This window comes from Hyla sarda, chromosome 1 (assembly GCF_029499605.1).
Source record: "Hyla sarda isolate aHylSar1 chromosome 1, aHylSar1.hap1, whole genome shotgun sequence".
Taxonomy (NCBI): domain Eukaryota; kingdom Metazoa; phylum Chordata; class Amphibia; order Anura; family Hylidae; genus Hyla; species Hyla sarda.
In genome coordinates, this window is record NC_079189.1 from 610,991,164 (window position 1) to 611,014,739 (window position 23,576).

Here is a 23,576-nt window from a genome sequence, read left to right on the forward strand (position 1 = left end):
TTCTCTAGGACCTTCTCTCCAGCGGAGAGGAACTACTCCATCGGGGATCGAGAGCTTCTAGCCATTAAATTAGCACTTGAGGAATGGAGGCATCTGCTGGAGGGATCAAGATTTCCTGTTATTATCTACACCGACCACAAGAACCTCTCCTACCTCCAGTCGGCCCAACGGCTGAATCCTCGCCAGGCCCGGTGGTCTCTGTTCTTTGCCCGATTTAATTTTGAGATTCACTTTCGTCCTGCCGATAAGAACATTAGAGCCGATGCTCTCTCTCGCTCCTCGGATGCCTCAGAAGTTGATCTCCCTCCGCAACACATCATTCCACCTGACTGCCTGATCTCCACTTCTCCTGCCTCCATCAGGCAGACTCCTCCAGGAAAGACCTTTGTTTCTCCACGCCAACGCCTCGGAATCCTCAAATGGGGTCACTCCTCCCATCTCGCAGGTCATGCGGGCATCAAGAAATCTGTGCAACTCATCTCCCGCTTCTATTGGTGGCCGACTCTGGAGACGGATGTTGGGGACTTTGTGCGAGCCTGCACTATCTGTGCCCGGGATAAGACTCCTCGCCAGAAGCCCGCTGGTTTTCTTCATCCTCTGCCTGTCCCCGAACAGCCTTGGTCTCTGATTGGTATGGATTTTATTACTGATTTACCCCCTTCCCGTGGCAACACCGTTATTTGGGTGGTCGTTGATCGATTCTCCAAAATGGCACATTTCATTCCTCTTCCTGGTCTTCCTTCTGCGCCTCAGTTGGCTAAACAATTTTTTGTACACATTTTTCGTCTTCACGGGTTGCCTACGCAGATTGTCTCGGATAGAGGGGTCCAATTCGTGTCTAAATTCTGGAGAGCTCTCTGTAAACAACTCAAGATTAAATTAAATTTTTCCTCTGCATATCATCCCCAGTCCAATGGACAAGTAGAAAGAATTAACCAGATCCTGGGTGATTATTTGCGACATTTTGTTTCCTCCCGCCAGGATGACTGGGCAGATCTCCTTCCATGGGCCGAATTCTCGTATAACTTCAGGGTCTCTGAATCTTCCTCCAAATCCCCATTTTTCGTGGTGTACGGCCGTCACCCTCTTCCCCCCCTCCCTACCCCCTTGCCCTCTGGTCTGCCCGCTGTGGATGAAATTTCTCGTGACCTTTCCATTATATGGAGAGAGACCCAAAATTCTCTCTTACAGGCTTCTTCACGCATGAAGAGGTTCGCGGATAAGAAAAGAAGAGCTCCCCCCGTTTTTTCCCCTGGAGACAAGGTATGGCTCTCCGCTAAATATGTCCGCTTCCGTGTCCCTAGCTACAAGTTGGGACCACGCTATCTTGGTCCTTTCAAAATTTTGTGTCAAATTAATCCTGTCTCTTATAAACTTCTTCTTCCTCCTTCTCTTCGTATCCCTAATGCCTTTCACGTCTCTCTTCTCAAACCACTCATCCTCAACCGTTTTTCTCCCAAATCTGTTCCTCCCACTCCTGTTTCCGGCTCCTCGGACGTCTTCTCGGTCAAGGAGATTTTGGCTGCCAAAAAGGTCAGAGGGAAAAATTTTTTTTTAGTAGACTGGGAGGGTTGTGGTCCTGAAGAGAGATCCTGGGAACCTGAGGACAACATCCTTGACAAAAGTCTGCTCCTCAGGTTCTCAGGCTCCAAGAAGAGGGGGAGACCCAAGGGGGGGGGTACTGTTACGCCGAGCGCTCCGGGTTCCCGCTCCTCCCCGGAGCGCTCGCTTCACCTCCTCCGCTGCAGCGCCCCGGTCACGTCCTCTGACCCGGGGCGCTGCGATCCTGCTGCTAGCCGGGATGCGATTCGCGATGCGGGTAGCGCCCGCTCGCGATGCGCACCCCGGCTCCCCTACCTGACTCGCTCCCCGTCTGTTCTGTCCCGGCGCGCGCGGCCCCGCTCCCTAGGGCGCGCGCGCGCCGGGTCTCTGCGATTTAAAGGGCCACTGCGCCGCTGATTGGCGCAGTGGTTCCAATTAGGGTTATCACCTGTGCACTCCCTATATTACCTCACTTCCCTTGCACTCCCTTGCCGGATCTTGTTGCCTTAGTGCCAGTGAAAGCGTTCCTTGTGTGTCCCTTGCCAGTGTTTCCAGACCTTCTGCCGTTGCCCCTGACTACGATCCTTGCTGCCTGCCCCGACCATCTGCTACGTCCGACCTTGCTTCTGCCTACTCCCTTGTACCGCGCCTATCTTCAGCAGCCAGAGAGGTGAGCCGTTGCTAGTGGATACGACCTGGTCACTACCGCCGCAGCAAGACCATCCCGCTTTGCGGCGGGCTCTGGTGAAAACCAGTAGTGGCTTAGAACCGGTCCACTAGCACGGTCCACGCCAATCCCTCTCTGGCACAGAGGGTCCACTACCTGCCAGCCGGCATCGTGACAACATGTATATGCTATAATACTATAATACATGTATATACTATAATACATGTATATACTATAATACTATAATACATGTATACACTATAATACTATAATACAGGTATATACTATAATACTATAATACATGTATATACTATAATACTATAATACATGTATATACTATAATACTATAATACATGTATATACTATAATACTATAATACATGTATATACTATAATACTATAATACATGTATATACTATAATACTATAATACATGTATATACTATAATACAGACATGTAGTGTATTTTGTCCTGTTATTGTCGGTGTCCATACATCTTCTTAACCACATAGACACCTACAGTCACCGTCCTCTGATATATACACTATAATACATGTATATACTATAACACTATAATACATGTATATACTATAATACTATAAAACATGTATATACTATAATACTATAATACATGTATATACTATAATACTATAATACATGTATATACCATAATACTATAATACATGTATATACTATAATACTATAATACTATAATACATGTATATACTATAATACTATAAAACATGTATATACTATAATACTATAATACATGTATATACTATAATACTATAATACATGTATATACTATAATACTATAATACATGTATATGCTATAATACTATAATACATGTATATGCTATAATACTATAATACATGTATATACTATAATATTATAATACATGTATATACTATAATACTATAATACATGTATATACTATAATACATGTATATACTATAATACTATAATACATGTATATACTATAATACTATAATACATGTATATACTATAATACATGTATATACTATAATACTATAATACATGTATATACTATAATACTATAATACATGTATATACTATAATACTATAATACATGTATATACTATAATACTATAATACATGTATATGCTATAATACTATAATACATGTATATACTATAATACATGTATATACTATAATACATGTATATACTATAATACTATAATACATGTATATACTATAATACTATAATACATGTATATACTATAATACTATAATACATGTATATACTATAATACTATAATACATGTATATACTATAATACTATAATACATGTATATACTATAATACTATAATACATGTATATCCTATAATACTATAATACATGTATATGCTATAATACTATAATACATGTATATACTATAATACTATAATACATGTATATACTATAATACTATAATACATGTATATACTATAATACATGTATATACTATAATACTATAATACATGTATATACTATAATACTATAATACATGTATATACTATAATACTATAATACAGGTATATACTATAATACTATAATACATGTATATACTATAATACTATAATACATGTATATGCTATAATACTATAATACATGTATATACTATAATACATGTATATACTATAATACTATAATACATGTATACACTATAATACTATAATCCAGGTATATACTATAATACTATAATACATGTATATACTATAATACTATAATACATGTATATGCTATAATACTATAATACATGTATATACTATAATACTATAATACATGTATATACTATAATACTATAATACATGTATATGCTATAATACTATAATACATGTATATACTATAATACATGTATATACTATAATACATGTATATACTATAATACTATAATACATGTATATACTATAATACTATAATACATGTATATACTATAATACTATAATACATGTATATGCTATAATACTATAATACATGTATATACTATAATACTATAATACATGTATATACTATAATACTATAATACATGTATATGCTATAATACTATAATACATGTATATACTATAATACATGTATATACTATAATACATGTATATACTATAATACTATAATACATGTATATACTATAATACTATAATACATGTATATACTATAATACTATAATACATGTATATACTATAATACTATAATACATGTATATACTATAATACATGTACACACTATAATACTATAATACATGTATATACTATAATACTATAATACATGTATATACTATAATACTATAATACATGTATATACTATAATACTATAATACATGTATATACTATAATACTATAATACATGTATATACTATAATACTATAATACATGTATATACTATAATACTATAATACATGTATATCCTATAATACTATAATACATGTATATGCTATAATACTATAATACATGTATATACTATAATACTATAATACATGTATATACTATAATACTATAATACATGTATATACTATAATACTATAATACATGTATATACTATAATACTATAATACATGTATATACTATAATACATGTATATACTATAATACTATAATACAGGTATATACTATAATACTATAATACATGTATATACTATAATACTATAATACATGTATATGCTATAATACTATAATACATGTATATACTATAATACATGTATATACTATAATACTATAATACATGTATACACTATAATACTATAATCCAGGTATATACTATAATACTATAATACATGTATATACTATAATACTATAATACATGTATATACTATAATACTATAATACAGGTATATACTATAATACTATAATACATGTATATACTATAATACTATAATACATGTATATGCTATAATACTATAATACATGTATATACTATAATACATGTATATACTATAATACTATAATACATGTATACACTATAATACTATAATACAGGTATATACTATAATACTATAATACATGTATATACTATAATACTATAATACATGTATATACTATAATACTATAATACATGTATATACTATAATACTATAATACATGTATATACTATAATACTATAATACATGTATATACTATAATACTATAATACATGTATATACTATAATACTATAATACATGTATATACTATAATACAGACATATAGTGTATTTTGTCCTGTTATTGTCGGTGTCCATACATCTTCTTAACCACATAGACACCTACAGTCACCGTCCTCTGATATATACACTATAATACATGTATATACTATAACACTATAATACATGTATATACTATAATACTATAAAACATGTATATACTATAACACTATAATACATGTATATACTATAATACTATAATACATGTATATACTATAATACTATAATACTATAATACATGTATATACTATAATACTATAAAACATGTATATACTATAATACTATAATACATGTATATACTATAATACTATAATACATGTATATACTATAATACATGTATATGCTATAATACTATAATACATGTATATGCTATAATACTATAATACATGTATATACTATAATACTATAATACATGTATATGCTATAATACTATAATACATGTATATACTATAATACTATAATACATGTATATACTATAATACTATAATACATGTATATACTATAATACATGTATATACTATAATACTATAATACATGTATATACTATAATACTATAATACATGTATATACTATAATACTATAATACATGTATATACTATAATACTATAATACATGTATATGCTATAATACTATAATACATGTATATACTATAATACATGTATATACTATAATACATGTATATACTATAATACTATAATACATGTATATACTATAATACTATAATACATGTATATACTATAATACTATAATACATGTATATACTATAATACTATAATACATGTATATACTATAATACATGTACACACTATAATACTATAATACATGTATATACTATAATACTATAATACATGTATATACTATAATACTATAATACATGTATATACTATAATACTATAATACATGTATATACTATAATACTATAATACATGTATATACTATAATACTATAATACATGTATATACTATAATACTATAATACATGTATATCCTATAATACTATAATACATGTATATGCTATAATACTATAATACATGTATATGCTATAATACTATAATACATGTATATACTATAATACATGTATATACTATAATACTATAATACATGTATATACTATAATACTATAATACATGTATATACTATAATACTATAATACATGTATATACTATAATACTATAATACATGTATATACTATAATACATGTATATACTATAATACTATAATACATGTATATACTATAATACTATAATACATGTATATACTATAATACATGTATATACTATAATACTATAATACATGTATATACTATAATACTATAATACATGTATATACTATAATACTATAATACATGTATATACTATAATACTATAATACATGTATATCCTATAATACTATAATACATGTATATACTATAATACTATAATACATGTATATACTATAATACTATAATACATGTATATACTATAATACTATAATACATGTATATCCTATAATACTATAATACATGTACACACTATAATACTATAATACATGTATATACTATAATACTATAATACATGTACATACTATAATACATGTATATACTATAATACATGTACACACTATAATACTATAATACATGTATATACTATAATACTATAATACATGTATATACTATAATACTATAATACATGTACACACTATAATACTATAATACATGTATATACTATAATACTATAATACATGTATATACTATAATACATGTACACACTATAATACTATAATACATGTATATACTATAATACTATAATACATGTATATACTATAATACTATAATACATGTATATACTATAATACTATAATACATGTATATACTATAATACTATAATACATGTATATACTATAATACATGTATATACTATAATACTATAATACATGTATATACTATAATACTATAATACATGTATATACTATAATACTATGATACATGTATATACTATAATACTATAATACATGTATATACTATAATACATGTACACACTATAATACTATAATACATGTATATACTATAATACTATAATACATGTATATACTATAATACTATAATACATGTATATACTATAATACTATAATACATGTATATACTATAATACTATAATACATGTATATGCTATAATACTATAATACATGTATATACTATAATACTATAATACATGTATATACTATAATACATGTATATACTATAATACTATAATACATGTATATACTATAATACTATAATACATGTATATACTATAATACTATAATACATGTATATCCTATAATACTATAATACATGTATATGCTATAATACTATAATACATGTATATGCTATAATACTATAATACATGTATATACTATAATACTATAATACATGTATATGCTATAATACTATAATACATGTATATGCTATAATACTATAATACATGTATATACTATAATACTATAATACATGTACATGATATAATACTATAATACATGTATATACTATAACCGTCCTCTGACATCATTTATCTCTACACTGAGCCCTGATCATGTGACTCCTTGACCCCTCCCTCCTCCTCCATGTGACTGATCACCTGACTGAGACATCATCGCAGGTCCTGTTAGTACACTTCCTGTACAAACCTGAGGAAGGAGGTATGTAGATATATATATATGTATATGTGTGTATAGTAAATGTATAGATATGTGTATATAGTATATAATGTGAATGTATATGTGTGTATATAGTATATAATGTGTGTGTATATATATGTAATACTAACTACTGAAAAAAATGTATATTAACCACTTAAGGACCCAGGGCGCATCCATACGCCCGTGGGAATTTCGGTCCCCGGTGACTGCTGATATCAATCAGCAGACACCCCGCGCAAATGCCCAGGGGGGTCATCAAACACACCATACCCCCCCCCCCCCTGTCGGCGAGCGGTGCAAATCGCAAGTGAATTCACACTTGCGATTTGCGCCGATTCCGGGTCATACGGGTCTATTGTGACCCTCTATTGTGACCCGGTGACCCGGAATTGAAGGGGGATCGCGGTTGTCTAAGACACCCACGATCCCCCTGTAGGCATAGGAGTGAGGTGGCAGGGTTGCCACCCCTGCTATCCCTGCTATTGGTCTGCTATTGATCGTCAGAGGCGACGACCAATAGCAGACCGGGGGCGGGGGGTTAACTTTCGTTTTCCCCTTCCTGCCCACCCACAATAGGCGGGGCAGAACGGGGATCCGAAGGGGACCGGGCACCGACGTCCACTTACCGATCCGGAGGCTGCGGCGACAGTGATCGGCGGGCGGCGTCACGTGCGTCTGAAGAGGATGGCTCCCCGGATCCTACGGAAGCCGGTAAGTTGATCTGGAGGGCTACAGTCTGAGACTGTGGTCTCTAAACTGTAGCCCTCCAGATGTTGCGAAACTACAACTCCCAGCATGCCCAGACAGCTGTTTGGGCATGCTGTAATATGTAGTTTTGCAACAGCTGGAGGGCTGCAGTTTGAAACCACTATACAGTGGTCTCTAAACTATATCCCTCCAGATGTTGCAAAACTACAACTCCTAGCATGCCCACACAGCTTTTTGTTGTCTGGGCATGCTGGGAGTTGTAGTTTTGCAACATCTGGAGGTCCACAGTTTGGAGATCACTGTGCACTGATCTAAAATCTATAGCTCTCCAGATGTTGCAAAACTGCAAATCCCAGCATGCCCAGAAAGCAAACAGCTGTCTCGGCATGCTGGGAGTTGTAGTTGCATACCTCCAGCTGTTGCATAACTACATCTCCCAGCATGCACTTCGGTGATTAGTACATGCTGAGAGTTGTAGTTTTGCAACAGCTGGAGGCACACTGGTTGGAAAATACTGAGTTAGGTAACAGAACCTAACTGAAGGTTTTCCAACCAGTGTGCCTCCAGCTGTTGCAAAAGTACAACTCCCAGCATGCACGGTCTGTCACTACATGCTGGGAGTTGTAGTTTTGAAACAGCTGGAGGTTTGCCCCCCCCCCATGTGAACGTACAGGGTACATTCACACGTGCAGGTTTACAGTAAATCTCCTGCTTCAAGTTTGGGCTGCGGCAAATTTTTCGCCGCAGCGCAAACTCCTAGCGGGAAATTCACCGTAACCCGACAGTGTGAATGTACCCTAAAAACACTACACTACACTAACACCTAATAAAGGGTAAAACACTACATATACACCCCCGTACACTGTCCCCCCAAATAAAAATTAAAAACGTCTTGTACGGCAGGGTTTCCAAAACGGAGCCTCCAGCTGTTGCAAAACAACAACTCCCAGCATTTCTGGACAGCCACTGACTGTCCAGGCATGCTGGAAGCTTAGCAACAGCTGGAGGCACCCTGTTTGGTAATCACTGGTGTAGAATACCCCTATGTCCACCCCTATGCAATCCCTAATTTAGTCCTCAAATGCGCATGGTGCTTTCTCACTTTGGAGCCCTGTCGTATTTCAAGGAAACAGTTTAGGGCCACATATGGGGTATTCCGTACTCGGGAGAAATTGCACTACAAATTTTGGGCGTCTTTTTTTCCTTTTACCGCTTGTGAAAAGGAAAAGTTGGGGTCTACACCAGCCTGTTAGTGTAAAAAAATTAAAATTTTTACACTAACATGCTGGTGTTGCCCCATACTTTTTATTTCCACAAGCGGTAAAAGGAAAAAAAGACCCCCAAAATTTGTAACGCAATTTCTCCTGAGTACGGAAATACCCCATATGTGGGCGTAAAATGATCTGCGGGCGCACAACAAGGCTCAGGAGAGAGAGCGCACCATGTACATTTGAGGCCTAAATTGGTGATTTGCACAGGGGTGGCTGATTTTACAGCGGTTCTGACAAACGCAAAAAAAATAAATACCCACATGTGACCCCATTTTGGAAACTACACCCCTCACGGAATGTGACAAGGGGTATAGTGAGCCTGAACACCCCACAGGTGTTTGACAAATTTTCATTAAAGTTGGATGGGAAAATGAAAAAAATTATATTGTTTCACTAAAATGCTGGTGTTACCTACATTTTTCATTTTCACAAGGGAAAATAGGAAAAAAGCTCCCCAAAATTTGTAACCCCATTTCTTCTGAGTAAGTACATACCCCATATGTGGATGTAAAGTGCTCTGCGGGCGAACTACAATGCTCAGAAGAGGAGTGCCATTGGGATTTTGTAGAGAAAATTTGTCCGAAATTGAAGGCCACATGTGTTTACAAAGCCCCCTTAGTGCCAGAACAATGGACCCAAGACACATGTGACCCCATTTTGGAAACTACACCCCTCATGTAATGTAATAAGGGGTACAGTGAGCATTTACGCCCCACAGGTGTCTGACAGATTTTTGGAACAGTGGTCCGTAAAAATGAAAAATTACATTTTTCATTTGCACAGCCCACTGTTCCAAAGATCTGTGGGGTGTAAATACTCACTGCACCCCTTATTAAATTCTGTGAGGAGTGTAGTTTCCAAAATGGGGTCACATGTGGGGGGGGGGGGGGGTCCACTGCTCTGGCACCACGGGGGGCTTTGTAAACGCACATGGCCCCTGACTACCATTCCAAACGAATTCTCTTATCAAAAGCGCAATGGCGCTCCTCCTCTTCTGAGCATTGTAGTTCGCCAGCAGAGCATTTTACGTCCTAACATGGGGTATTTCCATACTCAGAAGAAATGGGGTTACAAATTTTGGGGGTCATTTTCTCCTATTACCCCTTGTAAAAATGTAAAATTTAGGGGGGAAACTGCATTTTAGTTAAAAAAAAAAATTTTTTTCATTTACACAGCCAACTTTAACGAAAAGTCGTCAAACACCTGTGGGGTGTTAAGGCTCAGCGGACCCCTTGTTACATTCCTTGAGGGGTGTTGTTTCCAAAATAGTATGCCATGTGGGTATTTTTTTGCTGTTCTGGCACCATAGGGGCTTCCTAAATGCGACATGCCCCCAAAAAACCATTTCAGCAAAAGTTGCTTTCAAAATGCCAAATGTGACTCCTTCTCTTCTGAGCATTGTAGTTCGCCCGCAAAGCATTTTACGTCCTAACATGGGGTATTTCCATACTCAGAAGAGATGGGGTTACAAATTTGGGGGACATTTTCTCCCATTACGCTTTGTAAAAATTGTAAATTTGGGGGAAAAACTGCACTTTAGTGTGAATTTTTTTTTTTCCATTTACACATCCGATTTTAACGAAAAGTTGTCAAACACCTGTCGGGTGTTAAGGCTCACTGGACCCCTTGTTACATGCCTTGAGGGGTGTAGTTTCCAAAATGGTATGCCATGTGGTGTTTTCTGCTGTTCTGGCACCATAGGGCCTTTCTAAATGTGACATGCCCCCAAAAACCATTTCAGAAAAATTCACTCTCTAAAATCCCATTGTCGCTCTTCCCTTCTGAGCCCTCTACTGCGCCCGCCGTACACTTGACATACACGTATGAGATATTTCCTTACTCCAGAGAAATTGGGTTACAAATTTTGGGGGCTTTTTCTCCTATTACCACTTGTGAAAATTCAAAAACTGGGTCTACAAGAACATGCGAGTGTAAAAAATGAAGATTTTGAATTTTCTCCTTCACTTTGCTGCTATTCCTGTGAAACACCTAAAGGGTTAACAAACTTACTGAATGTCATTTTGAATACTTTGAGGGGTGCAGTTTTTATAATGGGGTCATTTATGGGGTATTTCTAATAAGAAGACCCTTCAAATCAACTTCAAAACTGAACTGGTCCCTGAAAAATTCAGATTTTGAAAGTTTTGTGAAAAATTGGAAAATTGTTGCTGAACTTTGAAGCCCTCTGATGTCTTCCAAAAGTAAAAACATGTCAACTTTATGATGCAAACATAAAGTAGACATATTGTATATGTGAATCAATGTATAATTTATTTGGAATATCCATTTTCCTTACAAGCAGAGAGCTTGAAAGTTAAAAAAATGCAAAATTTTCAATTTTTTCATGAAATTTTTGAATTTTTCACTAAGAAACGATGCAAGTATCGACGAAAATTTTACCACTAACATAAAGTAGAATATGTCACGAAAAAACAATCTCGGAATCAGAATGAAAGGTAAAAGCATCAGAGTTATTAATGCTTGAAGTGACGGTGGTCGGATGTGCAAAAAATGGCCGGGTCCTTAAGGTATATTTGGGTTGAGTCCTTAAGGGGTTAATGTGCTGGTCTCCCAAATTAACAAATCACTAAATCATTGACTATAGAAAGGGAACCTAAAATATAACTTTTAATAGGTACGTAGGTTAAAAAATGTACAAAAAGATATCAAAACAGTGATAGCAAAAATGATTAACAATTTATGAATGAATGGCGGCCATCAGTGCAGCTGTCATTGCTATTGATGAATGAATGTTGAATAACTTTCCAATAGCATGTTAATGAAAAATATGCTTCTTTCTATTGTATTTTTCCCGATCAGTCCTGTCGGCAAGCATTTCTGACTCATGCTGGAGTCCTAAACACTCAGAGCTGCCAGCCTGCTTTGTTCACAGCCAAACAGGCTGTGAACAAAGCAGACTGGCAGCTCTGAGTGTTCTCCTCTGTGAACAAAGCAGACTGGCAGCTCGTAGTGTTTAGGACTCCAGCATGAGTCTGAAATGCTTGCTGCCAGGACTGGTAGGGAGACCCCTAGTGGTCATTTCTTCAAAGTGGAAAATTAAATAGAAAGAAGCATATTTTTTTAATAACATGCAATTGTAAAGTTATTCTGCGTACATTAATCTATAATAGATCAAAAGTTTTTTTGGGTGAGAGGTACCCTTTAATTAGTTCAAATTCAGATCATACATTATGTCGGCTGTATGGATACGCGTTCACATTAGTCATTTGCGGTCTGGTCATTAAGTCAGATGGAGAGTAGCTCCTTCAATCAGCGGACCACTTATGCTTCTCGCACCATATAGACAGGGTCCTATAGATATCCATTAGGATCAATATAGTGAAGCTCCCATTTCTCCAACATGCAAGTATTTTATACCCACAGTCTCTTATCTTATTTATAGTGCGTTGTGTGAGAATACCCTGTTTCCCCGAAAATACACCCTACCCCGAAAATAAGCCCTAGCTGGATTATCGGGGTGGCTGCAATATAAGCCCTATTCCGAAAATAAGACCTAGGCCGGTGGTCTTCAACCTGTGGACCTCCAGATGTTGCAAAACTACAACTCCCAGCATGCTGGGAGTTGTAGTTTTGCAACATCTGGAGGTCCGCAGGTTGAAGACCACTGACCTAGGCAATTCCCGGGCTGCAAATATTAAAAAACAAACTTTAACTTACCGTACCTTTGTCCTCCGTTCCCCCATTGGGACGTCTCAGAGCCTTCAGCCTATCACCGGCCGCAGCGATGTCCCACCTCGGCCGATGATAGGCTGAGTGCTTTGTCATGTGAGGAGCCGGCCGGCTTCTTACATGACAGTGGGCTCAGCCTATCATCGGCCAAGGCGGGACATCGCTGCGGCCGGTAATAGGCTGAAGGCTCTGTGACGTTCCCATCCCCAGGAAGCAGCAAGAACAGCGGAGGGACCATGAGGCCGGTTCCTTAGCAACGGGGGAACGGAGGACGAAGGTAGAGTTAAAATTAGTATTTTAATATTTGCAGCCCGGGCACGGGAATACAAAGTACAAGTAGTGATAATTATTTGGCAGGGGGGGGGGGAGAAGCTGTGCTCGCGGTTGACATACGATTAGTCTCCCGATGTGGGGTGCAGCGCTGGGCTGATAAACCGGTGGTGGGGGACGTTGGGGGGGGGGGCAGAGCTGCACCCATCACATGATGATGATGGGGGGGGGGTAAATATCATTAAATGTTGTTCAATGTACATACCGTAAATAAATAAGCCCTACCCTGAAAATAAGCCCTAGTGTGTTTTTTGTGACTAAAATGAATGTAAGACCCGGTCTTATTTTCGGAGAAACACGGTATGTAGGTATAACCAAATCAGTGCCGTACACAGTGCATTGCTAGCACTGTTAATGACAAGGAGACCACGTCTTACCAAAGGTCCCTGAGGAGATTTCACAATTGAAAAGCGTTGGACCTCTTTACCAACTTGGACTTTGATGAATGGACTCTCGGGACCATCAGGAGAGCCAGATGCCCACGCTTGAGATATCGGTGGAAGACAGCTATCAGATAAGTGCTTTAATACATCAGCGACTACTATACTTCCAATAATGGAACACTCAATATGAAAGAATAGGCACTTCGGAGTAGCCATTATACTGGACACACTATTTGCTATATTTAAGAAAGTGTCTATGCGGCAATTAGCCTTCGTTCACACCCTCTAAAGTGTATATCGCAATACTATACATCTTTACATCTGTATGAACATTGGTGCTAAACTATGGTATAAGTGAGAACTACGCTCTGTAGGAGCCAACTAGAATTGGGACAGACTGGGATTAACATTGTCACACTGTATACCAGTATCGGATATTGCAATATTTGGTTATACCTACATATTTATGCAAATGACTAATGTCAACACGTATCCATACAGCCGACTAGGGATCGACCGATTATCGGCATGGCCGATATTATCGGCCAATAATCACATTACCTTGCCGATAAGCCGATAATGCCCCCCGCCCCGCGACCGCCACCCCCCCAACCCGCCGCGTCGCACCCCCCACCGTAGTGTTGGGCGGTATACCGGTATGGATTTTTGCCCATACCGCTATACCGGTTGGGCCCCTCCCCCACCCTCCTAGTCAATAAAAAAATAAAAATAAACTTACCCGTAATGGGGGTGGTCCGGGCCATCCATCCTTCCTTCCTGTAGTGTCCGGCGGCATTTCGGGTGGAGGGTGCACCGGTCCGGGCTGTCCTTCTTCTCCGGGGGTCCTCTTCTCCACTCCAGGCAGGCTCCAGCCTAGTACGCTGCATAGACGCCGCTACGCCGTGACGTCAGGTGTGTCGCTGTGCATGGGCGTCACTGCGCAGCGGCGTCTATGCAGCGTACTAGGCCGGAGCCTGCCCGGAGTGGAGAGGAGGACCCCCGGAGAAGAAGGACAGCCCGGATCGGTGCACCCTCCACCCGGAATGCCGCCGGACACTACAGGAAGGAAGAATGGATGGCCCGGACCACCCTGACAGGTAGGGGAGAGAAGCAGGTGGTGGTGGCGGCGACGGCCTATGGCACCGCAAAAGCCACTGCAGTGCATTGATTTAAAGAGACCGCTTTAAATCAATGATCTGCAGCGGTGTCGCGGGGGGATAAATAGCCCATAACTTATACCGGAATATCGGTATAAGTTATCGGCTATCGGCCCTAACCTCCACCGATTATCGGTATCGGCCCTAAAAAAACGATATCGGTCGATCCCTACAGCCGACATAATGTATGATCTGAATTTGGACTAATTAAATGTGGTGCGGTTTGATGGGATACTGCGGTGTGAGAATAAGGACCTAGAGTGAGAAATGTTTGGACTGTGCGGCCTTATATATACGCTAAATCAACAATTAAGGTGTGAACCATAGCGGATCAAGTGCTCAGTAACCATTACACTGCATGAGCTACTTAAGACTAAACGCATAACCATCTACTAAGGTGTCAACTATAGCTGAACAAGGGTCCATAAATGAACTATTCTAGACCCTCAGTAGAGGGATATCTGGTGGTTATATACAGTGGAGAATGATGGTTAACCACAGAATTCCTAGATTAGAGGATTGTGAACGTATATAAATATAATTATTTTCAGAGTTGCTACCTCACAGGATGTACACTAGAATCCATCATTCCATATATTGACATTTTGGATACTCACTACCTGGAAGCCCAATGAAATATATGGACAATGTTCAGGACTTTATACAATACAATAGTTATTGCATCAATAGCAATGACAGCTGCACTGATGGCCGCCATTCATTCATAAATTGTTAATAATTTTTGCTATCACTGTTTTGATATCTTTTTGTACATTTTTTAACCCCTTAAGGACAATGGACGTACTCCTACGCCCCCCGTTTCCGAGTCCTTAAGGACCGAGGACGTAGGAGTACGTCCTGTCCATTCCCGGCCCCCCGCTGCTAGCCGGAGGGGAGCCGGTGCCCGATGCCTGCTGAAATCGTTCAGCAGGCATCCCGGCATATCGCCCAGGGGGGTCATTATGCCCCCCCATGTCGGCGATGGCCGCAGATCGCTGGACAATTCAGTCTGCGGCGATTCCGGGTCAGTCGGGTCTATGGTGAACAGCCATAGCCAGCAGGGGTGAGGTGGCACTGGTGCCACCTCACGATCACCCTGATTCGTCAGCCAGTTTACCGGCCGACCAATCAGGGCGCCTGCTGAGGGTGTCACTCCCGCAACCCGCTCCGCCCCTCTTCCGGAGGACGTGAGCGGGTGCGAGAAGAAGACCCCGGGAGCTGGGGACCACGATCCCCGGCGTCAATGTTGGGATCGGGGCCCCAGGAGCAGCGGTGGCGGCGAGGGACTGACCTGTGTCCCGGAGCAGCAGCAGGAGGTGAGTGACAGCCTCCTACTGTTGCTTAGCAACAGCTCCCAGCATGCAAAAAGGGCATGCTGGGAGCTGTAGTTATGCAACAGCAGGAGGCAGACCACCACAACTCCCAGCATTCCCTTATGGGCATGCTGGGACTTATAGTTTTGCAACAGCTGGAGGCACATTTTTTCTATGGAAAAGTGTACCTTTAGCTGTTGTATAACTACAACTCCCAGCTTGCACAATCAGCTAAAGTGCATGCTGGGAGTTGTAGTGGTGCATCTGCTGGTTGCATAACTACAACTCCCAGCATGCCCGTTGGCTGTCGGTGACTGCTGAGAGTTGTAGTTTTGCAACAGCTGAAGGCACACTGAGTTAAGTAGCAAACCAGTGTGTCTCCAGCTGTTGCATAACTACAATCCCCAGCATCCCCAGCCAAAGTAGTATGCCTCCAGCTGTTGCATAACTACAAGACCCAGCATGCCCTTCCGCTGTCTGTACATGCTGGGGGTTGTAGCTTTTGCAACAGCTGAAGGCACACTGGTTGCAAAACACTGAGTTTGTTACCAAACTCGGTGTTTCACAACCAGTGTGCCTCCAGCTGTTGCAAAACTACAACTCCCAGCATGCACTGATAGACCGTACATGCTGGGAGTTGTAGTTTTGCAACAGCTGGATGTCCCCCGTCCCCCCCAATGTGAATGTACAGGGTACACTCACATGGGCGGAGGTTTACAGTAAGTATCCGGCTGCAAGATTGAGCTGCTGCAAATTTTCTGCGGCAGCTCAAACTGCCAGCGAGAAACTACTGTGAACCCCCGCCCGTGCGACTGTACCCTAAAAACACTACATTACACTACACTTACACACAATAAAATAAAAAGTAAAAAACACTACATATACACATACCCCTACACAGCCCCCCTCCCCTCCCCAATAAAAATGAAAAACGTCTGGTACGCCACTGTTTCCAAAACGGAGCCTCCAGCTGTTGCAAAACAACTACTCCCAGTATTACCAGATAGCCGTTGACTGTCCAGGCATGCTGGGAGTTTTACAACAGCTGGAGGCACCCTGTTTGGGAATCACTGGCGTAGAATATCCCTATGTCCACCCCTATGCAAGTCCCTAATTTAGGCCTCAAATGCGCATGGCGCTCTTTCGCTTTGGAGCCCTGTCGTATTTCAAGGCAACAGTTTAGGGTCACATATGGGGTATCGACGTACTCGGGAGAAATTGTGTTACAAATTTTGGGGGGTATTTTCTGCTTTTACCCTTTTTAAAAATGTAAATTTTTTGGGAAAACAAGCATAAAAAAAAAATTGTGAAACACCTGTGGGGTATTAAGGTTCACTTTACCCCTTGTTACGTTCCCCGTGGGTCTAGTTTCCAAAATGGTATGCCATGTGTTTTTTTTTTTTGTTGTGCTGGCACCATAGGGGCTTCCTAAAAGCGGCATGCCCCCAGAGCAAAATTTGCTTACAAAAAGCCAAATGTGACTCCTTCTCTTCTTAGACCTGTAGTGCGCCAGCAGAGCACTTTTCACCCCCATATGGGGTGTTTTCTGAATCGGGAGAAATTGGGCTTCAAATTTTGGGGGGTATTTTCTGCTATTACCCTTTTTAAAAATGTAAAATTTTTGGCAAAACAAGCATTTTAGGAAAAAAAAATTTTTTTTTACATATGCAATAGTCGTGAAACACCTGTGGGGTATTAAGGTTCACTTTACCCCTTGTTACGTTCCCCGAGGGGTCTAGTTTCCAAAATGGTATGCCATGTGTTTTATTTTTTGCTGTTCTGGCACATAGGGGCTTCCTAAAGGTGACATGCCCCCCAAAAACCATTTGTCGCTCCTTCCCTTCTGAGCCCTCTACTGCGCCCACCGAACACTTTACATAGACATATGAGGTATGTGCTTACTCGAGAGAAATTGGGCTACAAATATGAGTATAATTTTCTCCTTTTACCCCTTATAAAAATTCAAAAATTGGGTCTACAAGAACATGCGAGTGTAAAAAATGAAGATTCTGAATTTTCTCCTTCACTTTTCTGCTATTCCTGTGAAACACCTAAAGGGTTAAAACGCTGACTGAATGTCATTTTGAATACTTTGGGGGGTGCAATTTTATAATGGGGTCATTTGTGGGGTATTTCTAAGATGAAGACCCTTCAAATCCACTTCAAAACTGAACTGGTCACTGAAAAATAGTGAGTTTGAAAATTTTGTGAAAAATTTGAAAATTGCTGCTGAACTTTGAAGCCCTCTGATGTCTTCCAAAAGTAAGAACTCATCAATTTTATGATGCAAACATAAAGTAGACATATTGTATATGTGAACCAAACATTTTTTATTTTGAATATCCATTTTCATTACAAGCAGAGAGCTTCAAAGTTAGAAAAATGCAAAATTTTCATTTTTTTTTATCAAATTTGAGGATTTTTCACCAAGAAAGGATGCAAGTTACCATAAAATTTTACCACTATGTTAAAGTAGAATATGTCACGAAAAAACTCGGAATCAGAATGATAACTAAAAGCATTCCAGAGTTATTAATGTTTAAAGTGACAGTGGTCAGAATTGCAAAAAATGGCCGAGTCCTTAAAGGAGTAGTCCAGTGGTGAACCCAGTGGTGAACAAGTTATCCCCTATCTTAAGGATAGGGGATAAGTTGCAGATTGTGGGGGGTCCGACTGCTGGGGCCCCCTGCGATCTCCTGTATGGAGCCCCGACAGCCCGCGGGAAGGGGGCGTGTCGACCCCTCAATACAACTCTATGGCAGAGCCGAAGCGCTGCCTTCAGCAATCTCCGGCTCTGCCATAGAGATGTATTGAGGGGGCGTGTCGGCAACCGCTTCGTGCGGGGGTGGACACCCACTATCTGGCCGGAGAGCCGGGGCCCCGTACAGAGAGATCGCAGGGGGCCCCAGCGGTCGGACCCCCCGCGATCTCAAACTTATCCCCTATCCTTAGGATAGGGGATAAGTTTTTCACCACTGGGCTACCCCTTTAAGGTGAAAAAGGGCTCAGTCCTTAAGGGGTTAAGTATTAATAACTCTGGGATGCTTTTACCGATTATTGTGATTCTGAGTTTGTTTTTTCGTGACATATTCTACTTTATTTTGGTGGTAAATTTTCGTTGTTACTTGCATTCTTTCTTGGGGAAAAATCCCTAAATTTCATGAAAATTTTTCTAACTTTGAAGCTCTCTACTTGTAAGGAAAATGAATATTCCGAATAAATTTTATTTTTCTTCACAAACACAATATGTCCACTATATGTTGGCATCATAAAATGGACATATTTTTACTTTTTGAAAAAATTAGAGGGCTTCAAAGTATAGCAGCAATTTTCTAAATTTTCATGAAAATTGCAAAATCTGAATGGACAGATGTTACAGAACTACAACTACCAGCATGCTTGGGCAGTCTAGGCATGCTGAGAGTTGTAGTTTGGCAACATCTGGAGGGCCACCGTTTGGGCACCACTGTAATAGTGGTTTCCAAACTGTGACCCTGCAGATGTTGCAAAACTACAACTCCCAGCATGCCCAGACAGCCTTTGGCTGGGAGTTGCAGTTTGGCAACCACTAGAAGGGCAGCAGTAAAGATTCCTTCCCCTCCCCCCTCCCCTGTCGCCTCCCTACCTGCGCCGCTGATCTCCGCAGTCTCCACCGATGATCGGCGGTCCCCACGGCATGTTCTTTTCAGGTACCCGCCGCCATCTTCTGCCCCCGTTCTACCCGACATCCAGGGGTGGGCAGACCGGGGGTTTCCATGGCAACCCCCTGTCGTGCGCTGCCATTGGTCAGAATTAATTTCTGACTAATGGCAGGGGATAGGAGGAGATTGCAGCACTGCAATCTCGCTCCTATCCCTCAGGATGATCGGGGCTGTCACTGACAGCTCCGATCATCCCGATTTTCCGGGCGATCGGGTCACCAGAGACCCGATCAGCCCGGAATAGCAGAAAATTGCATTTCTGAATTGACATGCGATTTTCTGCGATCGCCGACATGGGGGGGGGGGGGGGGGGTCTCAGGACCCCCCCTCGGCAATGTGCCGGGATGCCTGCTAAATGATTTCAGCAGGCATCCCGGTCCGGACCCCAACCGGTTAGCTGCGGAGACCGGAATTCCCACAGGTGTATCCATACGCCCTACGTCCTCATGGACTCGGGATGCAGGTCGTACACCCTACGTCCTGAACAGGTTAATGTAACCTCCCCTGTTTATAAACATGGGGGAACATTGTATTAATGGGGCTCAGATTACTCCTTTTATTTTTGGTCCGTATGATAATTAATGATCTTTTCTGCTCATATAAAACATTCCACATGACTTTTACTGTCTGATGACTATTACAATATTTCTTCCACATCTTATCATTCAGGGAGAAGATATGAACAATATTAATGTTCCAAAGACAGATTGGAGTGGTGATGAGCAGTGTAAGGAGAAAATTCCTACAGGGAAAGATCTGATCTATATTAATGCTACAGACATAAAGGAAGAAGAACAGACAGATGTGAGCAGTGATGAGCAGTATATGGAGGACATTCCTACAGGAAAAGATCCAATCTATATTAATGCTGCAGACATAAAGGAAGAAGAAGAGGAGACAGATTTGATCAGTGATGAGCAGGATAAGAAGGACATTCCTACAGGGAAAGATCCAATCTATATTAATGCTACAGACATAAAGGAAGAAGAAGAGACAGATGTGAGCGGTGATGAGAAGTATATGGAGGACATTCCTACAGGGAAAGATCAGATCTATATTAATGCTAAAGATATAACGGAAGAAGAAAATACAGATGTGAGCGGTGATGAGCAGTATAAGGAGGACATTCCTACAGGAAAAGATCCAATCTATATTAACACTGCAGACATAAAGGAAGAAGAGGAGATAGATGTGAGCGGTGATGAGCAGTATAAGGAGGACATTCCTATAGGTAACCGTCCAGGTGAGTAGTAACCACAAAATGCAGGGAACATATTTTATTTATTTTTTTACATTTTAACACGATTCTACATAAGTTCTCAAGTATGGGCATAGGTTATGGTATTCTAGGTATATCAAAAACAGCATAACATAACTGATCACGGCCAAAATGGCCCTCCATAGAACAAAACCTGGAGCAGCCATCGCATCCTGAACCAATGGCGGCCAAAAAAGGGGAAGAAGGCAAAGGTAGGTGGGGCAGGAGGAGAAGGGCTAAAAAAGGGTAGGACGGGAGTGGCTTGGATGGCTGCCTGAGTGGATGTGTGCTGAGTGAGCTCCTGCCATCCTGCTATTAATCCTGTCAATATCCTACCCATCCTGATTGTTTCTGGGTGCTGCACCTTCCCGCGGGGCCCCTGTTGCCTGGGGGATCCCTGTGAGCGTGATATTTGAAGCCCGGGAGAAGTTTGGAGAGGGCCCGGCTGCCGGTGGAGATCTAGGCCTTGAAGCCTGCGGCCTGCGACCGCCCCTGCTAGTGCCCGTCTGCTGCTGCGGAGTTCCCTGGTGGACTGAGGGGACCCCATACATACCTGACTATCCAGCGCTGGTGGGTCCGAGTGAGCTGAGGAGGGAGCCTGCGGCGGTCCTCTCTGTGGCGGCCGCGTGGTCCTGAGCGCCATCTTGGAAGCGGCGATCCGGGTCTCCTGTGTCTGAGGCTGCTTGAAGGAGGAGGCGATTCCGGCTGTGAGGGGACGAGCGCGGACGACGGGAACCTCCGGAGCCTTTGGTGCCTTGGTGTGAAGGGGGAGGCCGCACTGCTGTGGAGGAGCGCATTGGCGGGAGCGTGGTTCTGTGGAGAGGAGACGGCCATCCTGTGGGGACTCCTGCCGCGGTCCCTGTGCTGGATTCAGTAAGTGGCTGGTACTGCTGGGGGACGCCGGTGGCTTGGACTTAGGAGGGTGGAGAGCGCCCCAGAGACATTATTTTAGCAACAGCTGGAGACCCCTTGTACTGCGGGTTGAGGAGCTGCGGGCGGACTGTGGCGCAGGGGCTGCTGGATTAGACCTTGCAGGGGACTGTGTCCTGGACTTTGTGCTACCTCTGGGTATTTGGGGGTGCTGTCCTGCTCTCCCCCTTCCCCCTGGTGCGGATATACCCTGTGCACTCCCTTGTCTCCCCCCCCTCCCCCCATTCATCGCTGCCTGCCCTGCCAAAACAGCTGGAGACTCCCTGTGTTGTGGAGTGGGGTGCTGTGGGGGTCTTGCAGAGGAGAGGCTGCTGTGCTGTGCCTTGCTGGGTCCTGTGAGTTGGACTGTGTGCTACCTGAGTGACTTTGGGGATACTGCCATACTCCCCTCTCTTCCCCTGGTGTTAATTCACTCAACTGGCTTTCGAGGGCCCCCACCCTCCCCTCCTCCAACACTACTGGTTCTATCATCTGGACTCTGTGGCTGTCTCCCATATTGGACTGTTAACAGTGTTGGTCCTCTCAAGGCATTGTGTATTCTGTGTATTACATTATCTGATCTTCAGCATGGTCAGGAGAAATAAGGAGGTTGCTGGTGCCTCGCAGCAAGGAGCAGGCGGGCCTACTACGTCTAGAAGTGTGGTGGCGATGCAGCAGGAAGTAGCTGCCAAACTGGAGCGCTTCGCCTTGAGACCACCGTCCCCTGACTCTCCTGACCGTAGGGAGGCCCCTCTGCTGATTGTACCTATGGGGACCCCCCCGGATCCTCTGGAGGAATATGCACGTGGCATGCAGGACATT

The 23,576-nt window shown here is 40.8% G+C and overlaps 1 pseudogene; it reads left to right on the top strand.

Annotated features, from left to right (window-relative positions):
• Nucleotides 1-7,930: 7,930 nt before the first annotated feature.
• The window catches only part of LOC130298682 (zinc finger protein 585A-like), a 72,870-nt pseudogene continuing 57,224 nt past the window's right edge, over nt 7,931-23,576 (top strand).